Source organism: Dipodomys merriami, unplaced genomic scaffold (genome assembly GCF_024711535.1).
Source record: "Dipodomys merriami isolate MVZ:Mamm:240054 unplaced genomic scaffold, mDipMer1.0.p SCAF_46, whole genome shotgun sequence".
NCBI lineage: Eukaryota > Metazoa > Chordata > Mammalia > Rodentia > Heteromyidae > Dipodomys > Dipodomys merriami.
Window position 1 is genome coordinate 3,669,844 of NW_027206024.1, and position 8,987 is coordinate 3,678,830.

The following is an 8,987-nucleotide window of genomic DNA, read 5'->3' on the forward strand; positions in this document are numbered from 1 at the left end:
ATTAGGGTGAGGTTGAGGTTTATGGGTAGGATTAGGGTTAGGGTTAGGGTTAGGCTGAGGGTGAGGTTTAGGGTTAAGGTTAGTGTTAGTGTGGGTGTTAAGGTTAGGGTTAGGGTGAGGATGAGGGTTAGGGTGAGGGGTAGGTTTAGGGTTAGTGTGAGGATAAGGGTGAGATTGAGGGTTAGGGTTAGTGTTATGGTGAGTTTTAGGGTTAGGGTTATGACGAGGGTTAAGGTGAGGGGTAGGGTTAGGTTTAGGGTGAGGATTAGGTTGAGATTGACGGTTAGTTTTAGTGTTATGTTGAGGGTTAGGGTTTTGGTTAGGGTTCAGTTGAGGGTTAGGGTGAGGGTCAGGGTCAGGGTTAGGGTTAGTGTTAGGGTTAGAGTGAGGGTTATAGGGTTAAAGTTAAGGTTATGGTGAGGGTAAGGTTTAGGGTGAGGGTGAGGGTTAGGGTTAGTGTGAGGGTTAGAGTTAGGGTTAAGGTTAGGTGTATGGTTAGGGTAAGGGTTAGGGTGAGGGTTAGGTTGAGGTTGAGCCTTAGGTTTAGGGTTAAGGTGAGAATGAGGTTTAGGGTAAAGTTTAGGGTTAGAGATAAGATTAGGTTGAAGGTTAGGTTTGGATAGGGTTAGAATTAGGGTGAAGGTGAGGGTCAGGGTTAGGGTTAGGATTAGGTTTAGGGTTAGAGTTAGAATGAGGGTGAGGGTGAATGTTAGGGTAAGGGTTAGTGGTAGGGTTAGGGTGAGGATTAGGGACAGGGTGAAGTTTAGGGTTAGTGTTAGGGTTAGGGTGTGGTTTAGGTTTTAGGTTTAGGGTTAGAATTAGGGTGAGATTGAGGTTTAGGGGTAGGTTTAGGGTTAGGGCTAGGGTTAGGCTGAGGGTGAGGTTAAGGGTGATGTTTAGGGTTAGGGTTAGTGTTAGGGTGAGTGTTATGGTTAGGGTTATGGTGAGGATGAGGTTGAGATTGAGGGTTAGGTTTAGGGTTATGATGATGGTTAAGGTTAGGCTTAGGTTTCGGTTGAGTGTTATGGTGAGGATTAGGTTTAGGGTGAGGGTTAGGGTTAGTGTGAGGGTTAGGGTTAGGGTTAAGTTTAGGGTTACGGTAAGGGTATCGTTTAGCATGAGGGTGAGGTTTAGGGTTAGGGTTAGTGTGAGAATGAGGGTTAGGGTGAAGTTTAGTGTGAGTGTTAGGGTTAGGGTGAGGTTTCAGTTTTAGGTTTAGGGTTAGAATTATGGTGAGGGTGAGGGTGAGGTAAAGTTTTGGTTTAGGGATAGCATTAGGGTGAGGGTTAGGGTTGGGTTAGGGTTAGAGTTAGGGTGAAGGTGAAGGTGGGGGATAGGGTTAGGATTAGGGTTAGGGTTAGGGTTAGAATGAGGATGAGGGTGAGGGTTAGGGTAAGGGTTAATGGTAGGGTTAGGGTGAGGATTAGGGTGAGGGTTAGGGTTAGGATGAGGGTTAGGGTGAGGGAAAGGGTTAGGGTTAGGATATGTATGAGGGTGAGATTGAGTGTTAGGTTTAGGGTTATCGTGAGGGTTAGGGTTATGGTTAGGTTTAGCTTGAGGGTTAGGGTGAGAGTTAGGGTTAGGGTTAGGGTGAGGGTTAGGGTTATAATTAAAGTTAGTGTTACGGTGAGGGTGAGGGTTACGGTGAGTGTGAGGTTTAGGGTGAGGGTAAGGTTTAGGGTTAGGGTGAGTTTGAAGGTTAGGTTTAGGCTAAGGGTTAGCTTGAGTGTTAGGTGCGGGTGAGGTTTAGAATTATGGTTAGGGTTAGGGTGAGTGTAGGGTGGGGGGTAGTGTTAGGGTTAGGGTTAGGGTGAGGGTTAAGGTTAGGGTTAGGTTTAGGCTTAGGTTGAAGTTTAGGGTTAGGGTTAAGGTTAGGTTTAGGGTTAGGGTGTGGGTTACGGTTAGGTTTAAGGTGAGTGTTAGGCTTAGGGTGAGGGTGAGGGTTAGGTGAGGGTTAGATTTACGGTGAGGGTTAGGGTTATTGTTAGGGAGAGCGTTCAGTTTAGGTTGATGTTTCAGGTGAGGGTGAGTTTTATGGTTTGGTTGAGGGTTAGGGTTAGGGTGAGGGTTAGGTTGACGGTGAGGTTTAGTATGAGCGTGAGTGTTAGGGTTAGGGTTAGAGTTAGGGTGAGGGTTTTGGTTAAGTTTAGGGTTAGGGGGAGGTTTAGGGTGAAATATAGGGTTAGAGTTAAGGTTTGGGTAGGATTAGTGTGAAGGTTAGGGTTAGGGTTAGGCTCAGGGTTAGGGTGAGGGTAAGGGTTAGGCTGAGGTTTAGGATGAGGGTTAGGTTTAGGGTTAGCATTAGTGTTCGGATGAGGGTTAGGGTGAGGGTTATGGTTAGGGTTAGGGTTCGGATTCAGGTGAGAATGAGGTTTAGGGTAACGTTTAGGGTTAGGGATAGAATTAGGGTGAGGGTTAGGGTTGGGTTAGGGTTAGAATTAGGGTGAAGATGAGGGTGAGGGTTAGGGTTAGGATTAGGGTTAGGGTTAGGTTTAGAATGAGGGTGAGGGTGCGTGTTAGGGTAAGGGTTTGTGGTAAGGTTAGGGTGAGATTAGGGGGAGGGTGAAGTTTAGGGTGAGTGTTAGGGTTAGGGTGAGGTTTAGGTTTTGGTTAGGGTTAGAATTAGGGTGCGGGTGAAGTTTAGGGTGAGGATTAGGGTTAGGGTTAGGGTCCGGCTGAGGGTGAGGTTGAGCCTGAGGGTTTATGGTTAATGATAGGGTGAGTCTTAGGGTAAGGTTTAGGGTTTTGATGAGGGTTAGGGTGAGGGGTAGGGTTAGGGTTAGGGTGAGGATGAGCGTGGGATTGAGGGTTAGGGTTAGGCTAGGGTTAGGCTTATGGTGAGGTTTAATGTTAGGTTTATATTTAGATTGAGGTTTTGGGTGAGGGTTAGGTTTAGTGTTAGGGTGAGGGTTAGGGTTTCTGTTATGGTTAGGTTAGGGTTAACGTTAGGGTTAGGGTGAGGGTGAGGGTTAGGGTGAGTGTGAGGTTTAGGGTGAGGGTTAGGTTTAGGGTTAGGGTGAGATTGAGGGTTAGGTTTAGGCTAAGGGTTAGGGTGAGTGTTAGGGTGAGGGTGAGGTTTAAAGTTATGGTTAGGGTTAGGGTGAGGTTAGGGTGAGGGGAAGGGTTAGGGTGAGGTTTAAGTTTAGGTTTAGGGTTAGTGTAAGGGTTAGGTGTAGTGTGAATGTTAGGGTTAGGGTGAGGGTTAGTGTTAGGGTTAGGGTAGGGTGAGGGTAAGGGTTAGGTTGAGGGTTAGGATAGGCTGAGGGGTGAGTGTGAGTGTGAGGGGAAAGATTAGGGTTAGTGTTACATTTAGTTTTAGACTTAGGGTTAGGGTTAGGATGAGTGTTACGGTGAGTGGTAGGGTTAGGATTAAAGTGAGGGTGAAGTTGAGGGTGAGGGTGAGGGTTAGGGTGAGGGTGAGGGTTAGGGTTAGGTTTAGGGTGAGGGTTAGGGTTAGGGTTAGGGTTATGGTGAGGTGTAAGGTGAAGGTTAGAGTTAGGGTTTGGTTTAGGTTCAGGGTTACGTTTAGTGTTAGGCTTAGGGTTTGGGTGAGTGTTAGGGTTTGGTTTAGTGTTAGGCTTAGGTTAGGGTGAGGATAAGGTTTAGGGTAAGTTTTAGGGTTTGGGTGACGGTGAGATTTAGTGTTAGGGTTAGGGTGAGTGTTAGGGTTAAAGTTAGGGTTAGGATGAGGGTTTAGTTTAAGGTGAGGGTGAGGGTGAGGGTTTCGCTTAGGTAAAGTTTATGGTTATGGTGAGCATTAGGGTGAGTTTGATGGTTAGAGGAGAGGTTAGGGTTAGGGTGAGGGTTAGGGTTAGGGTTAGGGTTAAGATGAGGGTTAGGGTTAGGGGTAGGTTTAGGGTTAGGGTGAGGATCAGGGTGAGATTGACGGTTAGTGTTAGGGTTATGGTAAGGGTTAGGTTTTGGGTTAGGTTTAGGTTGAGGTTTAGGGTGAAGATAAGGGTTAGGGTGAGGGTGAGGGTTAGTTTTAGGGTGAGGGTGACCGTGAGAGTGAGGGTGACAGTGAGGTTTAGGGTTAGTGTGAGGGTTAGGGTGAAGTTAAGTGTTAGGGTGAGGGTGAATTTTAGGATGAGGATGAGGGTGAGGTTGAAGGTCAGGGGGTGGGTGAGTGTTAGGGTTAGGGTGAGGGATAGGGTAACCGTGAGGCTTAGGGTGAGGGTGAGGGTTAGGTTTAGGTTTATGGTTAGGGTGAGTATTAGGGTCAGGATGAGGGGTAGTGTGAGGGTTAGGGTTAGGTTTAGGGTAGGTTTAGGGTTAGTGTTAGGGTTAGGCTTAACGTTAGGGGTAGGGTTAGAGTTATGGTGAAGGTAAGGATTAGTGTGAGTGTTAGGATGAGGGTGAGGATTAGGTTTAGGGTGAGGGTGTGCGTTAGGGTGCTGTTTAGGGTTAGGGTTAGGGTTAGGGTTTGGTTTAGAATGAGGGTTAGGTTTAGGTTTAGTGTTAGGGTTAGAGTTAGGGTTATTGTGAGATTTAGGGTGAGTGTAAGGGTTGAAGTGAAGCTTATGGTGAGGGTGAGGGTGAGGGTTAGTGTTAGGGTTATGGTTAGGCTTAGGGTTAGCCTTAGGGTGACGGCTATATTGACTGTGATGGTTAGGTTGAGGGTGAGGGTTTGGGTTAGGTAAGGGTTAGTGCTATGTTTAGGGTGAGGATTAGGTTGAGTTTGAGAGTTAGGGTAAGGTTGAGGGTTAGGGTTAGGGTTAGGGTGAGGGTTAGAATTAGCGTGATGTTTTGGGTGAGGGTGAGGGTTAGCGTGAGTGTGACGGTGTAGGTGAAGGTTAGGGTTAGGTTAAGGGTGAGGATTAAGGTGAAAGTTAGGGTTAGGTTTAGGGTGAGGGTTAAGGTGAGGGATAGGGTTACGCTTAGGATGAGGGTTAGGGTTAGGTTTAGTTTTAGGGTTAGGGTGAGGGTGAGGGATAGGTTTAGAGTAAAATGAGGGTTAAGGTTAGGGTTACGATGAGTGTTAGGGTTAGGGTGATGTTTAGGGTGAGGTTGTGGGTTAGTGTGAGAGTGAGTGTTTGTGTGAGTGTGATGCTTAGTGTGTGGGTGAGGGTTAGGGTTAGGGTGAGGGTTAGGGTGACGGTGATGGTTAGGGTGAGGTTGAGGTTTAGGGTTAGGATTAGGGTGAGGGTTAGGGATAGTTTGAGTGTTAGGGTTAAGGTTAGGGTAAGGGTTAGGTTTTGGGTGAGCATTAGGGTGAGGGTTATGCTTAGGGGGAGGAGGAGGGGGAGGTAATGGGGAGGGTTAGGTTTAGGGTGAGGGTTAGGGTTAGAGTTAGGGTGAGGGTTCGGTTTAGGGTGATGTTTATGATTAGGGTGAGAGTGAGAGTTCTGGTGAGGGTGAGGTTTAGGGTGTGGTTGAGTGTTAGTGTTAGCGTGAGGGTTGGGGTGACGGTGAATGTGAGGGTTAGGGATAGGGTTATTGTTAGCTGTGGGCTATGGTGAGGATGAAGTTTAGGCTTAGGGTTAAGGATAGGGTGAGGTGTAGGATTAGGATAAGTGTTAGTGAGAGTGTTAGGCTTAGTGGTAGGGTTAGGGTTAGCATGGGGGTTGGGTTTAGTGTGAGGGTTAGGGTTAGGGTTAGTGTTAGGGTGAGGGTGAGGGTGAGGGTGAGGTTGAGTGTTAGGGTGAGGGTGAGGGTGAGAGTTAGGGTTAGGATTAGAGTGAGGGTTAGGGTTAGGCTGAGGGTGAGGTTGATGGTGAGGGTTAGGTTTAGGATTAGGTTGAGGCTTAGGGTTAGTGTAAGGGTAAGGGTAAGGGTGAGGGTAAGATATAGGGTGAGGATTAGGGTGAGGGTGAGGGATAGGTTTAGTGTGAGGGTTAGGGTTAGGGTTAGGGTTAGGGTGAGGGTGAGGATTAGGGTTAGGGATAGGGAGAGGTTTAGGGTTAGGGTTAAGTTTAGGGTGAGGCTTAGGGTTAAGGTTAGGTTTAGGGTGAGGTTTAGCATTAGGGTTAGGGTTAGGGTTATTGTTAGCTTTAGAGTTATGTGAGGGTTAGGTTTAGTGTGAGCATGAGGGTGAGGCTTAATGTGAGGGTTAGGGTTAGGGTTAGGGTGAGGGTGAGGATTAGGGTTAGTGTTAGGGAGAGGTTTAGGGCTAGGGTTATTGTTAGCTTTAGAGTTATGTGAGGGATAGGGTTGGGTTAGGTTTAGGGTGAGCATGAGGATGAGGGTTAGGGTTAGGATTAGGATTAGGGTTAGGGTTAGGCTGAGGGTAAGGTTGAGGATGGGGGTGAGGGTTAAGTTTAGGCGTAGGGTTAGAGTTAGGGTGATGGTTAGGTTTAGTGTGTGGGTTAGGGTTAGGGTTAGAGTTATGTTTAGGTTGTGGGTAAGAGTTAGGGTGAAGGTTAGGGTTAGGGTGAGGGTTAGGGTTAGGTTGAGCGTTACGATTAGTGTGAGGGTAGGGTTATGGCTGGCTTTAGGGTTAGGCTGAGGATAAGGATTAGGCTTAGGGATGGTGTGAGGTTTAGGGTTAGCGTTAGGGTGAAGGTGAGGGTGAGGCTGAGGTTTAGGGTGAGGCTGAAGGTTAGGATGAAGGTGAGGGTGCGGGTGAGGGTAAGGGTTAGGGTAAGTGTTAGGCTGAGGGTGAACGTGAAGTAGAGGGTTAGGTTTAGGATTAGGGTGAGGGTGAGGGTTAGTTTTAGGATTAGGGATAGGCATAGGTTGAGGGTTAGGTTTAGGTTTAGGGTTAGGGTGAGGGTTAGGGTGAGGGTGAGGGTGAGGAATAGGGTTAGGGTGAGGGTGATGGATAGGGTGAGGTTTGGGTTTAGGGTTAATGTGAGGAAGAGGGTGAGGGTTAGGGTTAGGATTAGGGTTAAGCTTTGGGTGCGGTTGAGGGTGAGAGTTAGGTTTAGGGTTAGTAGTAGGTTTAGGTTTAGGCTTAGGGTGAGGGTGAGGGTTAGGGTTAGGATTAGGATTGGGGTTAGGGTTATATTTAAGGTGAGGTTGAGGTTGGGGCTGGGGGTTAAGGTTAGGCTTAGGGTTAGGGTGAGGGTTAGGTTTAGTTTGAGGGTTAGCGTTAGGGTTAGAATTATAGTTAGGCTATGGTTAAGGGTTAGGTTGAGTGTTAGGGTGAGGGTGAGGATTAGGGTTAGGTTGAGGGTTGGGGTTAGTGTGAGGGTTATGGTTAAGGTTAGCTTTAGGGTTAGGCTGAGGATAAGGATTAGGGATAGGCATGGTTTGAGGTTTAGGTTAGGGTGAGGGTGAGGGTGAGGGTGAGGGTAAGAGTTAGGGTGAGCTTTAAGTTTAGGATGAGTGTAAGGGTGCAGGTGAGTTTTAGAGTTAGGGTAAGTGTTAGGCTGAGGGTGAGGGAGAGGGTTAGGTTTGGGATTAGGGTGAGGGTGAGGTTAGGTTTAGTTTTAGGGTTAGGCATAGGTAGATTTAGGTTTAGGGTTAGGGTTAGGGTTAGGGTGAGTGTGAGGGTGAGGAATAGTGTTAGGTTAAGGGTGACGGATAGGCTGAGGGTTAGAGTTAAGTTTAGGGTGAGGAAGAGGGTGAGGGTTAGGGTTAGAATTAGGGTTAACCTTCAGAAGATGGTGAGGGTAAGAGTTAGGTTTATGGTTAGTATTAGGTTTAGGTTTAGGCTTAGGGTAAGGGTGAGGGTGAGGGTGAGGGTTAGAGTTAGGGTTATGTTTAGGGTGAGGGTGTGGGTTAGTGTGAGGGTGAGTGTTCGGATGAGGGTAAGGGTTATGGTGTGGGTGAGGGTTAGCGTTAGGGTGAGGGTGAGGGTTAGGTTTAGTTTAATTTGAGGGTGAGGGTGAGGGATAGGGTTAGGGTGAGGGTGAAGGTTAGCGTGAGGCTTAGGGTTAGGGTTAAGATTAGGGTGATTTTGAGGGTGAGGGTTAGGGTTAGGGTTAGGGTTAGTGTAAGGTTGAGGGTGAGTGTGAGATTTAGGTTTAGGGTTAGTGTTAGGTTTAGGGTTAGGCTTAGGTTGAGGGTTAGGATGACGTGAGGGTTAGGGTGAGGTTGAGCATTAGGGTGAGTGTTAGGGTTAGGTTGAGTGTTAGTGTTAGGGTTAGGGTTTATTGCAAGGGTAAGTCTTAGGATGACGGTGAGGATGAGGGTGAGGGTTAGATTTAGTGTGCGTGTTAGTGTTAGGGTTAGGTTGCGTGTTCGGTTTAGGTTGATGTTAAGGGTTAGGGTTCGGATGACGGTTCGCGTGACAGTGAGGTTTAGGGTGTGGTTGAGTGTTATGGTTAAGGTGAGGGTTAGGATGATGGTGAAGGTTAGGATGAGGCTGAGTGTTAGCATTAGGGTTAATGTTAGGGTGAGGGTTTTGGTTAGGTTTAGAGTTAGGGTGAGGGTTAGGCTGAAATTTAGGGTTAGGGATATGTTTAGGGTTAGGATTAGTGTGAGGGTTAAGGTTAGGGTTAGGCTCAGGGTTAGAGTGAGTAAAAGGGTTAGAGTGAGGTTTAGGTTGAGCGTGAGGGTTAGGGTTAGTGTTAGGGTTAAGGGTGAGGGTGACGGTGAGGGTTAGGGTTAGCATTAGGTTTCTGTTGAGGGTGAGGGTTAGGGTAAGGTTTATTGTTAGGGTTAGGTTAGTGGAGGGTTAGGTTTGGGTCAGCATTAGAGTTAGGGTGAGAGTTGGGGTTAGGATTAAGGTTAGGGTGAGGGTGTGGTTGAGAGTGAGGGTTAGAGTTCGGTTAGTGCTAGGCTGAGGGTGAGGGTGAGGGTGAGTGTTAGGGTTAGGAATAGGATGAGTGTTAAAACTAGAGTTAGGGTTAGGGTTAGGCTTAGGATGAGGGTTAGGTTTAGTGTTAGGGTTAGGGCTAGGGTTAAGGTTAGGGTGAGGGTCAGGGATACAGTTAGGACAAGGGTGAGGATTAAGGTGAAAGTTAGGGTTAGGGTTAGGGTTAGGGTGAGGGTGAGGGATAGGGTAAGGGTAAGGGTTAGGGTTAGGGTGAGGGTGAGTGTTAGGGTGAGGGTTAGGGTAAGGATTAGGTTGCGGGTTAGGTTTAGGTTGATGTTTAGGGTGA